General features: G+C 33.7%; 1 long non-coding RNA gene and 1 other non-coding gene across 2 annotated transcripts; one reads left to right on the plus strand and one right to left on the minus strand.

Moving 5' to 3' along the window:
• Positions 1 to 11,025: 11,025 nt before the first annotated feature.
• LOC121205653 (small nucleolar RNA R71) lies at positions 11,026 to 11,132 on the minus strand. The gene has a single exon (XR_005900729.1). It is a non-coding gene; the product is annotated as a small nucleolar RNA R71 (small nucleolar RNA).
• Positions 11,133 to 17,434: 6,302 nt separating this feature from the next.
• On the plus strand, positions 17,435 to 18,249 carry LOC107926914 (uncharacterized). The gene is made up of 2 exons (XR_001692341.2): positions 17,435 to 17,710; positions 18,002 to 18,249. It is a non-coding gene; the product is annotated as an uncharacterized lncRNA (long non-coding RNA).
• The last annotated feature ends 3,821 nt before the right edge of the window (positions 18,250 to 22,070 follow it).

The raw sequence follows: 22,070 nt of genomic DNA on the forward strand, positions 1-22,070 counted from the left end.
CGACCTATCCCGACTCCTGAGCTGGCTTGTCCAAAACTACAATGAATAAGAAGGAGGGAGTAAGCATAAATGCTTAGTAAGTTCATATGCAAATAATAAGTAACATAACAAACAGTTATACCAATCAACATTAGCGTACATCACTAAAACACATATCACATTTCTAAACATCATTCCTCATCATCTTATTACCTTATAGTGGTTGTATCAATACTCAACCCGAGGGTTAAATACATACCTGTCCAAAATAACCATTTCACATCACTCACCAATACTTCTCTTTACATCTCGAATATTCCTCCATTGAGTAGAACTTTACCCGTTGAACACATCGGAATATAATTCAGATACATGGATAATTTGCATATAAGTGCCACATATTCAATCAAGCAATCATGTAACCCGCCCATAAGCGAACTCGGACTCAACTCAACGAGCTCGGGCGTTCGCATCCATAAGTGAACTCGGACTCAACTCAACGAGTTCGGATGCCTAGTTACATCTCACGAACTCGGACTCAACTCAACGAGTTCGGACATTCGCATCCATAAGTGAACTCGGACTCAACTCAACGAGTTCGGATGCTCAACCATCCTAGTGACATGTCACTTGTATCCTAATCTATTCCTAAGGTTCAAACGGGCTTTTTCCTCGAACACTTATCCTTGCCGTCTTCCGTAGAATGCCGAAATTAATACTCGGTAACAATTATATTTAACAAGTAGTTCACATAATTTACATATTATTTGAAATTAACCACAAAGCATACATTTCATAATAAAATTTAGCATAACATATAATTAACATCAATAACTTAAAAATAACCATTATGCTACATTATTTACACATGAACTTACCTTGGTACCAAAATACAAAGATTTTGCAATTTAGTCCACAATCTTTTCTTTTCCTCGATTGAGGTCGATTCCACGTCTTTCTTGATCTAAAATAACACATTTAGCTTATTTAATACTCACATTATCAAATTAATCCTTAACTCAAATTTTTGCAAAATTACAATTTTACCCCTAAACTTTTGCATATTTACATTTTTGCCCCTAGGCTCGGGATTAAACTTTATTCCTTATTCTTATGTTTTACAACATGCTGATCACTTTTATCTTCTATGGCAACATCAAATTCTCACTCTAACATGTACTTATGACTATTAGGTATTTTTACCGATTAAGCCCTTTTACTCGTTTTCACTCAAAACCGAGTAGCACAAGTTGTCTAACATAATTTAAAACCCCATATTTTATCATAAAACATCAAAATACATAAATTTCACCTATGGGTATTTTTCCAAATATGAACCCTAAGTTGAATTATTGTTAGCATAAGCTTAATCGAGCTACCGGGATCTCAAAAACGTAAAAATCATTAAAAACGGGGCTTGGAATCACTTACTATGGAGCTTGGAAGCTTGAAACAAACCCTAGCTATGGAGAACCCTTGAAATTTCGGCCTAATGAAGAAGATGGACAAAAATTGGCTTTTAATTTTGTTTTTAATTCATTTTAATAACTAAATGACCAAAATACCCTTACTACTAAACTTTCCAAAAATTCCTTCCATGTCCTAATTTTGTCCATGAACTTAAAATTGGTCAAATTGCTATTTAAGACCTCCTCATTAATATTCCAAAACAATTTCATACTAAAAACTTCTAGAATGCAAGTTTTGCAACTTATTCGATTTAGTCCCTACTTTCAATTTAAGCACTTTAGGCATAGAATTTCATCACGAAATTTTCACACAATCATGAAATCATATCATAATCATCAAAATAATTATAAAATAATTATTTCTATCTCGGATTTATGGTCACAAAACCACTATTCCGATTAGGCCCTAATTCGGGATATTACAGCATGCCAATTATATCTGATTTAGTCTAACTTAGTGAAACGGGATAAAAATCAAATTTCATGATCCATTTCAATTCTATTTTTATATAATTCTCATTTCAATTCTGTTTCATATTCAAATCACATATAGCCTAATGTAAAATAGGCTTCTAATTTAAAACATATTAAATATTTTCATCCTCAATCATCTAAAATCATAATACTCAAATCCAAATCATAACAATGAATTCGCTAATTTAGTCTTATGAAAAACATAGTATTCATCTCGAAACCTAATTTTATAAATATTAACTAAATTATTCAAGCTCATCCAAAAATCATAAAAATAAAATAAAATAAATATAACTAGTCATATTAAATTAAATATTCTAAAGTTTTATATAATGAAAATAAGATATTAGCACAAACTGAAGTTTTAATCGCTTTACTCCTTTTCTTCTTCTTTCTCCTTCAAGATATTCGCTTCGATTTTAGCTCCAATAGGAGCAATTCAATACAAAACAACATCATTTATCCATTCTAAAACTAAAACTAATAAAAACAAACTTAAATATGTATGATTATTCAGATTAACAACTTAAGTTTTCTAGTCTGAAATTCGCATATCTTTCGACTCGATTATCCTTTTTCAATTTCGTCTTCACCAGAGTACTCACTGCTCCACAAGCTATCATTTAGCACAATATTACACAAAGTGACCAATGTTCTCTACTTCCCCTTTAACATGACCAAATATACCAACTAAACTTTTCATTTATTTTTGTTTCTTTTTCACACTTCTAACAAGCTAGAACTCATCTTCTAATAATTTCCTATCCAAAAATATATCTATTTCACTTAAGTTTTCTAAGCTTCCATCAATGTCCTTTAATGGAAACTTCCAAAATACTTGATAAAAAAATTATTGGTATATATATGTAAAGCAAGCTTTAAAGATTCAAAATCTATAAAAGAAATTGAAGAAAAACGATAACTTAAGCTTGAAATTGAAGGAAAATGGTGAAAGGGGTTTCTTTTTCTTTTTCTTTTTCTTTTTCTTTTTTTCCCAATATTGCGTGAGAAAGATGAGAAAGAACTTATCTTTCTCTCTTTGTGTATATATATATTATAATATTTAATAAATTACTATTATTTTAAATAAAATGTTAAATAATATTTATTTAATGAAAATATCATTTAAAGCCATCATGCAACTTTTGATTTTTCTTTAAGTAATGGAAAAATTACCATTAAGTCCTTTCCATCAAAATGAAAACAGGATAATTTCACTTTATTCTTTATGCTTTTCTAACTTATTGAATTTAATCCCTGAACTCGATTCCGAATTTTTAACTTAACCACATACTCCTACTAATAATCCTTTGTGTTTTCATGTCTAACGGTTTTCTCTAAAAACAGTCACAATTTCTTATACTACTATTTATTTATAGATCACTTATTCAAGGACTTCTAACATAAATATTCTTCTTCTCTTCTTTTTTTTCTAAAAAAAAAGTGGGGATGTTACAGTTATAATAATTCAGCTTTGAGATATATGCATGCAAATAAACTTTGTTAAAAATCCACCTGTTATCTATGAAATAGTTAATGTATGTGTTGTATGTCAATTAGGAAAGCAAGCAAAGCTTCCCTTCCCACATAAAAACTGCTCAAGAGCTATAGAAAAGCTACAACTAGTTCACATAGATGTATGTGGACTTATGAGTACTCCATCTCTTAATGGAAGTAGGTACTTTCTCTTATTTGTGGATGACTACACTAAAATGTGCTGGGTATATTTTCTCAAAAATATTAGAAGTATTAAATGCATTCAAAAGGTTTAAGAGCATGGTTGAATTTGAATCGGGCTGTCTAATGAAGAAATTGAGATCTAATAATGGGACTGAGTACAACTCAATGGAATTGGTTCACTTCTGTCAATAAGTTACAACTCAGTAACAATTGACTATCACTTACACTCCTCAAGAAAATGGATTGAGTGAAAGGAAACAGAATAATCATGAAGATGGCTAGATATTTGCAGTTTGAAAAGAATCTTCCAAAAGTATTTTGGGCTGAGGTTGTAAACATCTTAATATACTTGCTAAATTTGTTACCTACAAGAACCTTGGTTGGGAAAACTCCTCATGAACGTGGCATGGTGTAAAGCCTTCAATTGAACATATTAGATTTTTTGGATGTGTTTGTTTTTCTTTTGTGCCAGAAGTAAAGAGAGGAAAGCTTGATAAAAGGGCTGAAGTTGCAGTATTTTTAGGTTATAGTACCAACTCCAAAGGCTACAAGTTGTACAATGTGACTATTAAGAAAGTGTTTGTTAGCAAAAATGTCTAGTTTGACGAGCATGTAAAGTGGAATTGGGAGAAAAATGAAATTGCAGCACAAACACGAATTGTTGTGTCTCAAGAACAAATTTCAAAATCTAAAACTGATACAGAATTTGTAGTTAGGGGGCATTGGATCATTAGATGAGGTTTTATACTAGGTGCAATGTGGCTACATTAGAACCTTCAAGCTATGAAAAAGCTGCTAAGCATGATGAATGGAGAGCAACAATGATTGATGAGATCAAAATGATTAAGAAAAACTCAACTTGGCAGCTTGTTGACAAGCCAAAAAATTGCGTGGTTGGTGATAAACCATAATATATACATATTTTTACCCCATGCTTGGCATATTTATGGATGATTTTTCTTTGGTTTCATTGAATTTGATGCTCCTACTCCTTTAATTTCATATTTTATACTCAGGAAAGCTTAGGATAGCAAAAAGAGCGAGAAACGGGCCAAAAACAGAAAAATTGGGCCTAAATCAGTGTTTCACACGGCCTAGGCGCTTCCACACTGGTTATCCACACGCCCGTGTGTGACACACGGGTAGACCACTCCCCCGTGTGTCATGGTCGTGTCCATATTAATCCAAGTCAGAATTGCACACAGCCTAAACATCTTCACATGAGAGTGGCACACGGTCGTGTCCCTATCGAGCCCAAGTCTAGTTCTACTCGGAAAAGGCTAATTTTAGGCTATTTTGGGCATTCGAAAGTATATATAAACACCCTAGAAGAGTATTAGAGGGGACACACAGAGTAGAAGGCAGAAAATACTCAAGGATAGCCATCGAAATCAGCTCGGGAGGAGGATCTACATCAAGACTGAAGATTTTCATCCAATTTCCTAGAAGTTCTTTGGGTTTCTTTATGTTTTGTTGTTTTCCAAATTTTGAGATGTTTTCCATTATTATTATGAACTAAACTCCCTAAATACCTAAGGGAGATAAAACCTAAAACAAATCTTATTACTATTTGAATTATATGATAAATACTTGTTCTTGTTCTTAATTGTGAGTTCTAATCCTTGTTATAATGTTTCAGAATATTAATTCAGGTTTTTGATGTGCTTATTCAGTGGAGCAAAAGTCCCTGTTTAAGAGTAGATCATTCATAATTAAGCGGAGTTGCATGCAATCCTAGAGATTGGACGACATAAATCTGTCGGATTAGAGTCAAATCTAATAAGAGAATCCATAAATCGAGTTAATACGACAATAGAGGTTTCAATTAGAAAGAAATTTCGATTAATCAACCTAAAGTTAGTTGTTTTTAGTCTCGAGAGAGATATTAACATAAATTAGGGGTTTCTACGGATTAAGTCAAGTGAATAAATTGTCTAATTCAGAAGTAATGAGTGAAGTCTAGGTGGATTCTTCCTTGGATATTGTCTTCTCTATCAGTTTTCTAAAAAGTATTTTCCAACTTTAATCTCTGTCGTAATCTTAGTTAATTAGATAATTAGTTTCAGTCTAAAATCATTCTTTAATTCTTGAGCTAGATAATAAAAAGATAGTAATTACTAGTACTTTTAGTCCTCGTGGATACGATATTTCCGGTCTCACCACAACTATACTACTGTTCGATAGGTGCACTTGCCTTAGTCGAATTTTGTTAGTTAGTTTTACGACCACTAGTTGGTGTTAAGTGGGTCTATAGAACCAAATTAAATCCAGATGGTTCCGTGAACAAACATAAGGCTAGATTGGTGGTGAAAGTATATTTTTAACAACAAAGAATTGATTTTTCAAACACTCTTGCTCCTGTGACAAGGAATGACACTATAATACTTTTACTAGCCTTAATAGCAAAGGAAGGCTGAAAAGTCTATCACATTGATGTAAAGTCAGCATTCCTAAATGATTTGCTTGAGAATGAGATATTTGTGGAACAACCAAAAGGTTTTCAAGGTTCAGAAAATGAAGGAAATGTGTATAAGTTTCATAAAGCTTTTTATGGGCTGAAATAGGCTCCTAGAGTCTGGTATAGTAGAACTGACTCCTATTTGTTGCAATAAGGGTTTATAAGGAGCGAAAGTGAAGCTACATTGTCTATTAAGAAGCTTGATGATAAGAAACAACTCATTGTTTCATTGTATGTTGATGATTTGCTTGTTACGGGAGATAATGAAGTGTTTATAGAACAGTTCAAACAAAGAATGAAAATATGTTTGAAATGTCTGATTTGGGTGATATGAAGTATTTAATTGGGATGAAAATTCACCAATCTGATGCTGGTATTTTTATTTCTCAAAGAAAGTACGCTCTGGACATTTTGAAGAAGTTTAAAATGGAAAATTGCAAACCAGTAGCTACTCCGCTGGTTTTGAATGAAAAGTTGTCTAAGTCAGATAATTTCGAAAAGGCTGATGCTTTTGTTTATAGAAGTTTGATAGGCAACTTGTTATATTTTTCTGCTACTAAGCTAGATATAATGTATGATGCAAGCTAATTATCTAGATTCATACAAGCTCCTAGTTGGACTCATTATGGTACAGCTAAAAGGGTTATGAGATACGTTAAAGGTACATTTAACTATGGCATATGGTATTTGAAGAATGATAGTTGCAAGCTTGAAGGTTATGCTGATAATGGGTTGGAAATGTGGATGACTGCAAAAGCCCCTAGGTTTTTTTTTTTTTAAAGTGGTACATTTGCATGGAATTCAAAGAAGCAAGATAAGGTAGCTCAATCCTCAGTTGAAACTGAGTATGTCTCTACTACAGTAGTGGCTAATCAAGCCATTTGGCTTAGAAAGATCTTGGCTGACTTGGAACAAAATACTAATAAAACTATTGCAATTTAGGTGGATAATAAATATGCTATAGCTATCACCAAAACTCCAGTCCAGCATGGAAGAACTAAGCATATTAATATGACCTTTCATGTAATCAGAGAAGCTGAAAAACTTGGTGAAATCAATGTGAGATATTTCAAATCTGAAGATCAAGTTGCAGATGTTCTGACTAAAGCTATCTCAAGGCCTAGATTTGAATTTCTAAGAACAAAGCTTGGAGTCTCCCAGAAAATCTCAATGAGGAGTATTAGATGACTGAGATTTTTCTTAGATATTCTAAGAGTGTATGTCAATCTTTTTGATGTTTTAGCTTGATAGAGCAATTATAGGCAGTCAAGCATGACACACCTAATGTGTCAGTTTGTATTTGATTAGAATACATATTTTTTGTAATGCTTGCTAAAGTTATAGGATATGATTAATCACTGCAACAGTAGTAGTCTTTTGTATATTATGCACTAATGAAAGATACACTATTTAGTTTTAATTTTTTTTATTTTCTTTCCAACTCTCTCTTTTATTCTGTTTCATAACTTAACAGAGTTAGAGCTTGCTGTTGAATAGTAACAACTAAGAAGTTATAGCTTGTTGCTAAGGAGCAACTTGTAAGAAAAGAAAAGTTTATTTCTAATGTGCAACTGTTGGAGAGATAAAGCTTACTGCTGAGGAATCTTAAAGCATTGGGCTCTATCACATAGCATGAGAACAAGAGAAATGAGAATCAAGTTATACCATGTGGCGTAGGAGCAAGAGAAATGAGAGTCAAGTTATTTAACTTGATGGTATTCCCTAAGGGTGGGAGTATGAGAAATAAGATTCAAGTTATTTGACTTGATAATATCCCCTGAAGGATTGAACTCTACCACATGGCCTGAGAGCAAGAGAAATGAGAATCCAGTTATTTAACTTGATGGCATTTCTTGAAAGACAGGGCTCTACTACGTGGAGTAGGAATAAAAGAAATAGAAGTCATGTTATTTGACTTTATGGTATCTCTTAAAAGACTAAGCTTTACCATATGGCATTAGAGCAATAGAAATGAGAGTTAATTTATTCGACTTGATGGTATTCCTTTAGAGAGTAAACTCTATCACATGATGTGGTACAAATTTGAGAAAGTACTTACTTGGAGCAAAATTTTGCTACCGAAAAAAATAGCATGTTGTTAAAGGAAGAAGTATATTATCAATGAAGAGACTTTTGTCAGTAAGAAGGAGAATGAGTTTATTTGAGCATCAATAAGAATTTTTGAATACTTAGTTCGTGGATATTTCTCTCCTTCCATAGGTTGAGGAGCTACTGGGAGATGGTTGATGTAACACCCCAAACCCGGTCTGGATGCTATGTCCGAATCTGGCAAAGTCACATGAAAGTGTTTAGAAAAATGTATTGACCTTCAAATCATTCCATTTACTAGCTTTTACTCGGTTCAGGAATCCGAGTTCTACTTGATTTGATTCAAACCATCTCTTTTACGCTGAAGCTTTTGAAACCCAAATAATTAATTTTAAGTGAAATCATTTTTATTTACGAAAACCATAGCTTTTAGGAAAACCGTATTTTGGTGATTTGCAGTTTAAATAATCACAAAACCGTAATAAGTCCCAAATGAAAACCAAACAATCCAAGTCCAGAATTACATCAAAAACCAAATAAATAGTTAAAAACTGGATGTAATTGGAAAAATAGTATAAATATTTACGTGTGGCCACCCACGAGTTCACCGCCTTACCGATCCATCAAATCTGGGGATTACCTACACTGATTAAATAGAAAAAGGGTGAGTTTTTACAACTCAGTGTTTAATCCCCACAGAAAATCATGCATACAGTTATACATCAGAATCAGTCTGAGCTGAAGCCCCATACAGAAATCAGTGTAGGCCTTGGCCCATTCAGATGCAGAATTAGACATATGTATTAGGGTCTTAGCCTATCTCAGAAACAGTATGCAGAACAAAATAGATTAAACAGAGTATTAACCACCAGCCTCTACACACCAACTCCGTCTAACCCTTGATAAACCATAAAAGTAATACATTTTAATCCCATGCTTAGCATGTTTTTGGATGGTTTATTATTTAATTTAGTGAATTTGATGCCCTTAATCCTTTAATTTCATATTTTATACTCATGAGAGCATAGGGGAACAAAATGAACAGAAAATGGGCCAAAAACAGAAAAAATGACCTGATTGAAAGATCCACACGGCCAAAACCAATTCCACACTGGCTGAGCACACGCCCGCGTGAGCCACACGGGCTGGCCACATGCCCATGTGGCAGCCCATGTCGATATCGCTCATTGTTTCCTAAACACGCGAAAAAATCCAATTTTTAGGGTTTCTGAGTATTCTAAAGGCTATAAAAACACACTAGAAGAAGACCTAATGGGGCATAGAGAGTAGAAAGCAGAAATTACTCGAAGGAAGCCATTGGAATCATCTCGAAAACAGATCCACTTCAAGATTGAAGATCTCCATTCAAATTTCTCTCTAAGTTTATTTGGGTTTTTTATGTCTTGTTGTTTTTCTAAATTTGAGATGTTTTCTTTTTACATTATGAACTAAACTCCTTAAATACCTAGGGAGGATGAAACCTATGATGGATCTTATTATTTAATTTTCTGAATTACATGATAAATACTTGCTCTTGTTCTTAATTATGTGTTATCAATTCTTGCCTTAATATTTTTAGGATATTAATTCAAGTTTGATAAGCTTATTCAGTGGAACAAAAGTCTCTTTTTAAGAGTAGATCTAGCATAATTAAGTGGAGTTGATTGCAATCCTAGAAATAGGACGACATAAATCTGCCGGATTAGAGTCAAATCTAATAAGGGAATCCATAGATTGAGTTAATGCGATAATAGGGGGTTTAATTAGAAAGAGATTTCGATTAATCAACCTAGAGTCAGTTGTTCTTAGTCTCGAAAGAGATATTAACATAATTTAGGGATTTTTACGGATCAAGACAAGTGAATAAATCGTTTGATTCAGAGTTAGAATAATAAGTGAAGTCTAGGTGGATTCTTTCCTGGGTATTGTCCTCTTTATAAGTTTTCTTCAAGTATTTTTCCCAATTCGCTCTCTGTCGCGTTCAGTAGTTAATTAGTTTAGTTAATTTTAAATTAAAACAAATCCCTTATATTTTGGGCTAAATAATAGAAAGATAGTTAATACTAGTACTTTTAGTTCTTGTGGATACGATATTCTGGACTCACCATAGCTATACTACCATAAGATAGGTGTGCATGCCTTAGTCGTGATCGTAGTCTAGTTTAGTGATTCATAAAATGATCATCAAGTTTTTGGCGCCGTTGTCGGGGACTAAGATATTAGGAACGCTTGATTTTTATTACTTTAGCATTTTTATTTTTATTGCAATTTAGTTTTGTTTTTATTTTAATTTACTAACTTATCTTCCCTTTGCTTTTGGCAGGTTTTCTTTAGTTTATAACTAGAAGAAATCTATCGGGACCATTGCTTTTTGACAGTGAAATTGAAAGCACAGCTCGTAGAAATCGTAGAGAAATAAGGCGAGGTCTACAGTATATAGAGGAAGAGAACCAGGACGTTACCAATAATACCGAGGAGATGGCTGAAAATTAGAATAATCCGCTACCTCCTGTGGTTGCTACGAATCCTGTAAATCAGAATCTTGCTCCCCGTACTATGTACAACTGTACTAAGCCTAATTTAGCGGGGGCTGAATTAAGTATTGTTAGACCTGCCATTGCTGCAAATAATTTTGAACTGAAACCTAACACTATACAAATGATTCAACAGTTTGTTCAGTTTGATGGTTTGCAGGACGAAGACCCAAATACTCATTTGGCCAACTTCTTAGAGTTCTGTGATACTTTCAAAATTAATGGCGTTTCTAATGATTTCATTCGCATTCGGATATTTCCCTTCTCGCTGAGAAATAAGGCTAAGCAGTGGTTGAACTCCTTACCACGAGGGTCCATCACTACTTGGGATCAAATGACCGAGAAGTTTTTATTGAAATACTTTCCGCCGGCCAAGATGATAAAGTTGAGGAATGATATCTCTTCTTTTGTGTAGATGGAATTAGAGACCCTATACGATGCATGTGAGAGGTATAAGGACTTATTGAGAAGGTGCCCTCATCATGGGTTACCTTTATGGCTACAAGTTCAAACTTTTTACAACGGTTTGAACCCCTCAACTAGGCAATTAATCGATGCAGACGCCGACGGGACCCTAAATAACAAAACACTGAGGAGGCTTATGAGTTTATTGAAGAAATGTCACTGAACAATTATCAGTGGCAAGTCATAAGGACAAAGCCAACAAAAGTCACTGGTATTTTCAACCTCGACACAATCACCATGTTATCAGACCAGGTAGAGCTCTTACATAAAAAAATCGATGGTTTATGTGTCTCTATGTAGGTACATCCGGTAATGCAGTGTGACATGAGTGGTGGAGGAATGAATAATCCAGAATGCTTAGCCTACGACCCTAGCACTACGAACAAATAAGTCAACTATATGGGTAACAATTCTAGACCTCAGAATAACCCCTATAGTAATACTTACAATACAGGTTGAAGGAACCATCCCAATTTCTTTTAGGGTGGTCAAGGCAATCAAAGACCACAACCCCTTCCAGGATTTCAACCACCTTACCAGCAGGAAAAGAAGCCAAACATTGAGGAGATGCTAATGAAATTCATCTTGGTGTCAAAAACACGTTTCTAAAACACTGAAGCAGCGCTTAAAAATCAGCAAGTGTCGACTCAAAGACTCGAGAATCAAATAGGTCAGCTTGCTAAACTGATCTTAGAAAGACCACAAGGTAGCTTGCTTAGCAACACTGAGACTAACCCAAGAGAGCAACTCCATGCAATTACTGTTCGAGATGAAGAAGGTTAGTTGATTCCAAACCAGAACCAAGGCAAGAAGGCATGGTAAGTAAAGATAAGGTGGATGAAAGCCAGAATAAACAAAAACTGGTCAGCAGAGAATATGCACCTTGTGTTCCATACACTAATGCGACAAAGAAAGACTGCACAGATGCACAATTCAGTAAATTTCTTAACATTTTGAAAAAGTTGCATATTAACTTACCGTTCATTGAAGCTCTTTCGCAGATGCCCAACTTAGTAAAATTTTTAAAAGAGCTTCTGGCAAACAAACGGAAGTTAGATGATTCGTCCCACGTGGAGTTGAATGCAGTTTACTTGGCCATTTTGCAGAATAAATTACCCAGTAAATTGAAAGATCTAGGGAGTTTTACTATTCCTTGTTTAATTGGTATTTAGCTGTTAATAATTCTTTGGCTGACTTAGGGGCAAGTATTAACGTCATGCCCTATAAAATGTTTAAGCAACTAGGTTTTGGGAAACCCAAACAAACTAGAATGAGTATCAACTAGCGAATAAAACTGTTAGATTTCCTAGAGGTATAATTGAAGATGTACTAGTAAAAATTGATAAATTCATATTCCAGTAGACTTTATTATTTTAGACATGGAAGATGACGGTGACATTCCTTTAATCTTAGGGCGACCCTTTTTAGCGACTGCCAGGACTGTTATTAATGTTGGTACAGATAAACTTACACTTCGTGCAGGTGATGAAACGGTTACTCTTCAAGCTCGTGATTCGATTGAGATATCAAGTAATGAAGACGACCTTATAAATCCAGTTAATAAGACTAATTATGTGGTCCAATCCCCTTTACAGGAAACACTATCGAGAAGCATAAATGAGCCATGTTCTAGTTCATGCACTAACAATGGAACAATCCATGAAAGACGAATGCTACAGGTAGATGAACTAGACGAATGGTGGATTTATGGCAAGTAAGAGAAGAAGCAACACCATGTCGAGTTTAATAATAAAACCAATCTATTCAAGGGTGGGGACCAAGTCTTGTTAGATAAGACGGACCCTTGAATTATCATTACAGAGCTCAACGCAAATGGAGCGACTCCTTTTACGGTACTCAATGCCTTTCCATACGGTACAGTCGAGGTAACTCATTCTCATTTTGGCACTTTCAAGGTAAACAGTACTTGACTTAAACCTTATTTAAATAAAGGAATTTACAGCGAGAAAGAGGAGTCTCGGCTCTGTGATCTACCATGACCATGTAAATGAGAGGTAAGTCGAGCTTAGACTCTAAATAAGTGCTTCTCGGGAGGCAACCCAAGCATTAACACCACTAACTAGTTTATTTTATCTATTTTTCATGTCTAAATGAAGGTTTTTGACCCACACTGTCTGGACACACAGGCGTGTCCCAGGCCGTGAGCTCTAACAAGGGTTAAACAGTGAGTTACATGGCCTACCGTGTGACCCACACGGCCTGGACACATGGGTATGTTCTTGGCCATATGAAAACTAGAGCTAAATTTTCATTTTTTTTAAACAAGTCAAAAAGCTACACGGGTGAGGCACACGTCCGTGTGTTCGGACACACGAGCGTGTGGGAGAACAAAAGGGTGTGAGAGAAGCGAACAACGTAGCACACAGTAGTGCGATACGGCCGTGTGAACCACACAGCCTGGACATACGGGCGTGTCCAAGGCCATGTGATGAGTGGGCTATTACTTTCCTCGACGAACATGAGCTGGAATTCGAGCCACACAAGCGTATGACACGGTCGTGTGGCCCAACACAGGGCTCATACGACCGTGTCCTCATTTAAACCCTAAATCCCCTTTCATTTTTATCTTTTTCCCCAATCTTCTTCAACTACTAGTCGCCACTCCCCTTTCCCTTACTCCGGCCACCATCCTGCACCAGTCTCCCAACCCCACAGTCGCTCACCGATGCACCACTGTGTGCCTCTAGCTCCATCCGGCCTCCATCTTCTATTTTTCATTCCCCCCCTTTCTTTCCCTTTCTTTCACTTTTTCCCCTTTTTTCTTCCTCCTTCCTTTTTCCCTGCTGGTTCGAAACACCTCAGCCCCGACCCCTACACACCCCTCCCTCCGGTTACCACCCTACCACTGACGGTCTTTGCCATTCCCATTAAGTTTATTTTATTCTATTTTATTTGTATCTTATTTCATTATTATTATTTAGTTAATTTCTTATTTAGTTATTTATTTCTATATTCTATTAGCTTATATCTTTACTTGTTTAGTTCTTTGTTTCTTGATTATTTCATTTCTTTATTGTTTTCAAATTTTTGATAGTTATCTTTCTTTTTCTAGTTTTGCTTATTATTGTGATGATACTTATTTCTTTTTAGTTGGATTGATTTTTCATCAATTTTATTCATCTTGGTTAATTGTTATTCACATTCCGAATTGATTATCTATGATTTGCTGTCTTTTTATGCTTCTTTGTTTTAGAATATTTAAATTTGCCTTCTAGTTGAGAATTAGTTAGTTGATTTATCCTTATTTTCACCAATTTAAATCGTGATGACTTCATTTTTGGTTTTTACATGCTAGGCATAATTTCTTATTTAAGACTACTTAGACTTTGCTTTTATTTACAAATTTGGTGATGATTTATTTATTTTTTGATGAACCTTTTTTTTTCTTTTTTTAGGACCATTATGAAAAACACACGAGGTAAATCCAAAGTTGCCGTCCCCACTTCGACAAAGTGAAAAGGTCCCGGCGCGACCTCCTCGAGCACCTCTGCCAAGGTTCGACATTATTATCTCAGATTCTCTGCAGACCCACCTGAGGACTTATTTCAGCTCCTGTGCGTGCGACCACTAGGTTTGGGATGATGCATTGACTAGGCAGTGTTGGAGCAAGTAGGACTAGCTGAGGAGGTTCGCGCCTTTATTACTATGGCACCATGGGACCGTTTCTTTGATATCGTCGAGCCCACATATATGGAGCTTACGTTGGAGTTTTGCTCGACGTTTTACCTTCAATGCGTGATGTCATCACATGACAAGAAAAGTACCATTACATTCTGACTTGGTGGCTTGGTGCGACATATGAGCGTCCCTGAATTTGGCACAGCTTTGGGCATCTACACCAATGAGTTTATGGGTGCCGAAAACTTTTCTCACCTCCACCGTCACACCCTTTACTCACCTTCATGCTGTTGGACCGATCTCACAGCTAGTCAGATACCTTATTGTCGAAACCCTTTTTATTTTGAAAACAATGAGAATCGACTTTGAAAACAAAAATGTAGAGTCGCCACCAATCTCTTGATTTAGGTATGATTGGGCTACCTACTAAAACGCTTTATTCAATGAAAAAAATAATTTTGGTTCATATAAAATCAAATAAAATGGGTTCAGAAGTCGGTTACGCATGAGGAAGGGTTAGCACCCTCATTACGCCCAAAAATTGGTACCAAATTGATTTGATGCTATCCTTATACCAAAAGGTTTCTCTTTAAAGAAAAGATATTTCAAAATATGATTCTTTTTAAAATGTTTGAATAGTTCAAATTAGTGGTCAAAAATCTCTCGTTTCAAAGATATGCAGTATCATACCCAGCACGATTGGATACAATCCTTTATACCTTTAAAAATACGATTGATTTTTAACTTTTGAAAACTCATACACTAAAATTATAAAAGGTTATCCAAATATTTAGTTCACCGAAAAAATCATACCCAGCACGATTGAGCACGATTTTTCGAATTCCCAAATATTGGATATTGCATTGTTTCGAAATTTTTGAATAATAAAGAAAATTGAAAATTCGCTTAAAACACGTTTATTTGTTTTAAAATAGATGGAATACTTAATGCATTGTACCAAAACTTTTGTATGAGAAAGGATTTATGAACACGAAATAATAGGAGGCAACAAGTCACAATTAATAAATCCAACAATTATGTACAATTATTCTAAGTAAAATGTGACCAAATTCTTAATCATGGATGGTGAACAATCAATATAAAAATGATATACAACAATAATTAACATGACATAATATAAAATGTGCCACCAAATATATACAAAATAAAATGGAATTAGAAATCAATATATAGTATAAGACATTTTCAAAATAATGATGAATTAATAACATAAATTAACAAATTGGTATGAAAGCTAGGGATATATAATTATTTGAAGTAAATATTGTAGAATAAAACATTTGTAAAATATTTCAAACACAAGTTTTAAAAATTGACAATAGGCATGGTAGCTTAAATAACATATAAAAGAATAATAAAACACAGGCTAAAATATTATATACATAACAAATTTATAAAACATGTATATATAAATAAATTTGAAAATAATTATGAAAAAAACATGAAATTAATAATGTATAGAAAAAAAAATTAAGTAAATATATAAATGATACATATAACAAATTCTAGAAAATATAATCATATACACAAAGAGGTAAAAGAATATATTTACGAAATGCCTAAATTTGGTGATGTACATTTATAAACTATATTTATAAAGGGAATTTTAAAACAAATAATATATAACATAATTTTACATGTGACAAATTGGTTTGGATTGATGGCACATATAAATAATATATACGTAAGGATAATAAAATATGAAAATATATACAATAAGTAAATTGTACAATTTAAAATGTGGTCCTTAAAAGAAATATATTATACACATGAATAACCTTAAGGGAAGATCTATACATAGAAAAATATTTACATAAAGCTATATGAAATTAATAACATGTGTTATAGTAAAAATAATTTAATATGAGTTATATACATGTGAAGAAATTTTAGAAATAATTGTAGGTCAAAATAATATTGAATTAAAATATGGATTAAGATTAACTTAATATTATCATAAATTATATGTGTAATAACTTAAAAAAAAACACAATTATATACAAATTTATTAAAAAACTATATGTATAAAAATGCCATGGCCGTAATAATGCATGTGAGTTAATCATAAGTATTAAATATATGCTTAATAATTACTTAAATAAAATAAATGAATTTTAAGAAGTATATTAAAATATGTAAATAAATTCAAAAGAAATTACAAAACAGCATAAAATTAACAGCATACATAAATCAACATGAACTTTATTGTGAAAAATATACAAATTATCAAGATGATAGAACAACAAAACCAAAATCATCTTAAATATCCAAATATATAATCAGCATGTAATAGAGAGCAATATGCAGTGACTAAAAATAAAAATAAAAAACTTAATTAAAACAAAATTAAAATGAAAGGGTCACTTTACACATAAAATAATTACAAATAGGATTAACGTGTAACGCGCGCGAATGTAAAGGGACTAGAATTGAGAATAGTCCAGGCCCCAAAATGTAGCACTGCAGAGCAGACTCGATTGCAAAAACGCGAAAGTTTTAGGAGAAAATTAAAAAAACATGTGAGACGCAAATAGGGACTAATTGGAACACGGCACAAAAGGAGAAGGACCTTATGCATAAATAATCCATTTTAAGCGCAAAAGCGCGGATCCGGGTCTTTGGACGGGTTGACGCGCAGGTTACTCCTTCCTAAGCTGTGCCGTTTCATTGTTTGCCCAAAATTTAAAAGAAATTGAATGGCAATTAGCCATTCTTTCCGAACGCAAGCCAAACACCCAATTTGTTTAGGGTTTTGACTCAACAGCCTTTAATTTCTAAGGCTATTTCATCACCAGTACACCATTAAAATTGGTGAGGGGTATCGAAGCAGCCTTTATTTCATCAGAATCAACACTCAAAGACCACTTTTACTTATGGATCCGCATTTCTAACCCCAATTTCGACGAAGAAGCCAAGGGATCTCATCGATGCATTTAGCAGAGGTAAATTTCTCGTTTTTCTTTCTTTTCTTTTTTTTAAAAAAAAACTAAAAACCAGACATATGCAAAAGAAGAAAAAATATATTGAAGACGGAAGAGAAAAATTTAAAATCACCTTCTGATTTTTTTTATTCTTAGTATTGGATTTTCACAGTGTGCGTAAAAAATTGTGGATTACATTTCTGGCTTTTATAGCCAGATTTTCAAAATAAATAAAAACTTAAAAATCCTATTTTCCTACTGTCGTTTGCTGTGAAATCTGTTACTGGCTCCTTCTGGTGTATTCTTTTGCAGGTACAGAGAAGATGACCCGGGGATCTCACGTGGGAAGGCGTTCCTCTGGTGCCCTTACAGTGTATTCCAAGAACTTCTAGAGTTCTTGGCTGCTGGAATTCTTTTTCTTTTTGGGATCTTTTGGGTTTGGGCTAAATTTAGGATATGGGTTTATTAGAATTGGGTTTTAGGTCATGGGTTATTTTGGTAATTTATGTATTTTGAAAATTGTAAATGGACTTTTTTAGACTATTTAGTCTTGGACTTTATTTCTTTATTTGGGTTTATTTATTTGCAAATAAATTAAATGGGCCCGGACAAAATTGGTTAACTACACTTAAGATGCGAGTCACTTGAAGGCAACATCTCTTTCTCCAGCTCTATGATACATCCATGCCTTATTAGTTCACACTTTGACTGGTAGGAGAGAGAGCACGGGAGTTGTGAGCATTACTAACGTGTATTATCTCTGGCGCATAGAAACCAGCCACATATTCGACTTAGCTTATTTTATCGCTTTCGCCTTTCGCTACCAAACAGATCACCATAGGAAGGGTCCCATCTATCTAGGCCCTTATGTAACTCATCTCGCTCGACACTTTGGCCTTCTCAACACACCGGAGCAGTCTTCAACACTTACCCTCGTCGGCCAGATGCCTCCTCAGGACATCTCGAGCATGATCCATATAAGGATGATCGACCTACGACGTAGAGTGGACCTTCCTCAGAACAGACTATTTCAGTCTGATGTCGAGCAGACCCAGAGGATTTCACTGATGATGTTCCTCCCTATCACGAGGATCCACCTCAGTCACTATATTCGAGCCATAGATCAGTCCATTCTGCTACTAGCTCTCGAGGAGTGTCCTATAAGCAGTTCATGAGTTTCCGTCAGTACTGTTCTGAGCTGTTCGATAGGCTTGATGCGACTTCGCAGCAGATCTGCCAGCATTTACATATTACTCCTCCAGTGCAAACGATGCACGCATCTGACGATGAGGACAATTGAGTCTATTTATCTTTATGTTTATTTTTATTTTTTGTTTTTATCTTTATTTTTATTTTTATTTTGTTTTGTTTTTCTATTTTAAACTTTCTTTTAATTATTACGGTTGTTTCTAATCGAGTAACCCTCTTAATCATCTTCAGTATTGTGTTTATTTTCTTGTCAGTTGCTTAGAATTTTGTACTCCCTCCACATTTATCTACAATTCTGCTTTTCACTATTCTGAGAAATTTATCCACTATTCAGGGCAGTTTCGATTATCTCCCTATCTTATGATATTATGTTTCTATTATGTTTATATATTTTTGTACATTGAGGACAATAAACATCTTAAGTGTGGGGAGGATATTTATATAATCATTTGAAAATCCCTGAAATATGCCTTGTGCTTAAGTAATTTCCTCATATTACTGTTAGAATGAATTTTTCTTCGATTTATGATTCTTATTGATATGTTTTAGATTAAATTCATAGATACTTGTGCATTGATGGTTTAAAATTTAAGATACTAGAGAATCAAGCATGACAAGTCTATTTTTTAGAATAAAAAAAATTAGGTTGTTTCCCTAAATTGAAGTATTACCTTGAAGTTTAAAATTTGCAAGATTAACATCAAAAGCCATAATTTTTGTGAGATTTTGAGCCTTTAAAGCATACATTTTTTCGTGCTCACTTTATTATTGGTTACGAGTGTGTCAATATTGAATTGTTATTCTAGAACCTGCTTCGATTATACATGTCGAGACCATACCTTTGATTTGATATACTGAGATGATAAAGGCACCAAGGTTTTAACCCACTTACCCCACAAAAAGCCTACCTTCACAATTAACCCTTAGTGAACCCCTTTGAGCCTAACAAACTGTTTCTTAATTTATCCTTAATATTAACCCATACATCATACTTTTTGATTCATTGAGAATTTTTCCTATTTTATTGACTCCTTTTTTTTATCGAAATTTGATTTGGTTAATTGCCTAACCATGTTCTTTTATTTCAGTTGTATAATTTTCTCTTATTATTCATTCATTCATTCAAAAAAAAGGAAAATAAATAAAATACATATATGTTGATTATTATTAGTTATTTGTCTTGAGCTTAAGTAGTTAATTTCATATTTTGAGAAGAATCTCATGTTTATCTTTAATAAATTCGATTGATGTAATTATTTAGTGTTAGTTTATTTTTCTAGTTAGGTAATTTATCAATTTGATCTCGATTCTAACCTTCTTTTTTTACCGTTATCCAAACCTTTAACCCAAGCCCCGTTACAACTCTTTAAAGACCTTTTAATTTGTGTATCATCTCATTTATAGTGGGGGAGATTTGATTTTCATGCAAGCCTATGGTAATAACTTTTCATGTTTGACTCTTGAGTGCTTAACTTTTGAACCTTAAACACTTTGAGTGCTTTGAGTGAATCTTTAGTGAGGATGTCAATCCTTTTCGATTTTGGATTAAAGGTAATTATTTAAATAAGGGGAAATACCTATATTTTCATGCTTTAAAAATGATAGACTTGGATTGCTTGTGCATTTAGTGCTCTTTTAGTTGAATTATCAAGGTATGATTATTTGTGAAATTATGATAAAACATTATTGATGAGAATTATGAAATGAGAGAGTTTAATTTTAATTGTGAGTTGAGGATTTTGCTTGAGGACATATGTGATTTTCGAGTATCCTTAATGATTCTGAATGGTTCAATGGGCATAGTCAAGGCAAGAATGAAAGGACAAACGAAACAAGTAATAGAGGTACGTACAAAACTTATGTGAGAATCGAATGAAAGTAGTGAGTTCATATTGTATCATGTATATGAAATGAGAAAGATTGTGTATAAATATGTGTTATGCCAAAATGGATTCATTTAGCTATACCGAAGTATGAATTGGATGTTAAATGAGGCATGAGTTATGTTGTTTTATCTATATATACATAAGGTATATAACGTGCAAAATACAGTTAGATGATGATATTAACACAAATTCACCTGGGCTAAAGAAAATGTGAGGAAATGTTGGTTTGAATGAAGTTATATAGATAGTTGATTTTGTATATGTAAATGTAATCGAACTGATAAGAATGTTTTTTATCCGTATGAGCATTGAAATAAATAAACTTGTGAAGCTTTGATAATTATATGATTGGAATTATGGTATAAAGATGAAATCAAATGAATTTATATTATAGTATATGTAAATGGATTCATGTTATAAAGGTGAAAGTATATGTGGACATTATAATTTATGAAAATGTTAAATTTATGAAAATGTTTAATATATGTTTATTCAATAAGTTGAGTTTAATACTTTACGAACTTACTAAGATTTATAGCTTACTTTGTGTTATTTTTCTATGTTTTATAGTGATTTGAACGTTCGCTAGGGTTGGAAGCCGGTGGAGATCGCATCACACTATCCGATTTTGATTTCGGTATTTATACAATTATAACTTGGTTATATGGCATTTATAGGCTAGTAAGTTCATGATATGTTTTGGGATATGATATAGCCATGAGATTTGGCTAGCTTTTGATGTAAATTATTTTTGTGTATTTGACCATTTAAGTTGGCTTGAATTATGTGTTTGATAAGTGATATATGTGCTTTATAAGATACCTTGCGATTTGGCATGTTTGCCTTGGTTGTTGATATGGCTAAATGGTTGTTCATTTGGTTAGTTATTAATTGATATATCAAGGCTTGAAGAATGGTATATTTTGATATGATGAATTGATTTGTTTGAGAAGCATGATTTAGTTGATGGAAAGGTTATAGAATGCATTTAGAAGTTATGTGAGTTTGATGACTGCGACATATTATTTTGGTATGTAATTGATCATGGAATTGAGTAGTAGAGAGAATGGCTACATGGCATAATATATGTGTTGAAATGGCATGAAATGTCTTGTTGTAGGAAGGCATGAGGAGGGTGAAAAATGTGGCTTAAACCAAGCCTATTTTCATTCCACACAGCTGAGCACACGAGCATATGGATTGACCATGTATGACACATGGCCTTGGTACACGACCGTGTGTCCCTTTAGGTGCCCTTTCGAATTAAGTCAGTATACCCTACAGGT

This window comes from Gossypium hirsutum, chromosome A08 (assembly GCF_007990345.1).
Source record: "Gossypium hirsutum isolate 1008001.06 chromosome A08, Gossypium_hirsutum_v2.1, whole genome shotgun sequence".
In the NCBI taxonomy this organism is placed as follows: Eukaryota; Viridiplantae; Streptophyta; class Magnoliopsida; order Malvales; family Malvaceae; genus Gossypium; species Gossypium hirsutum.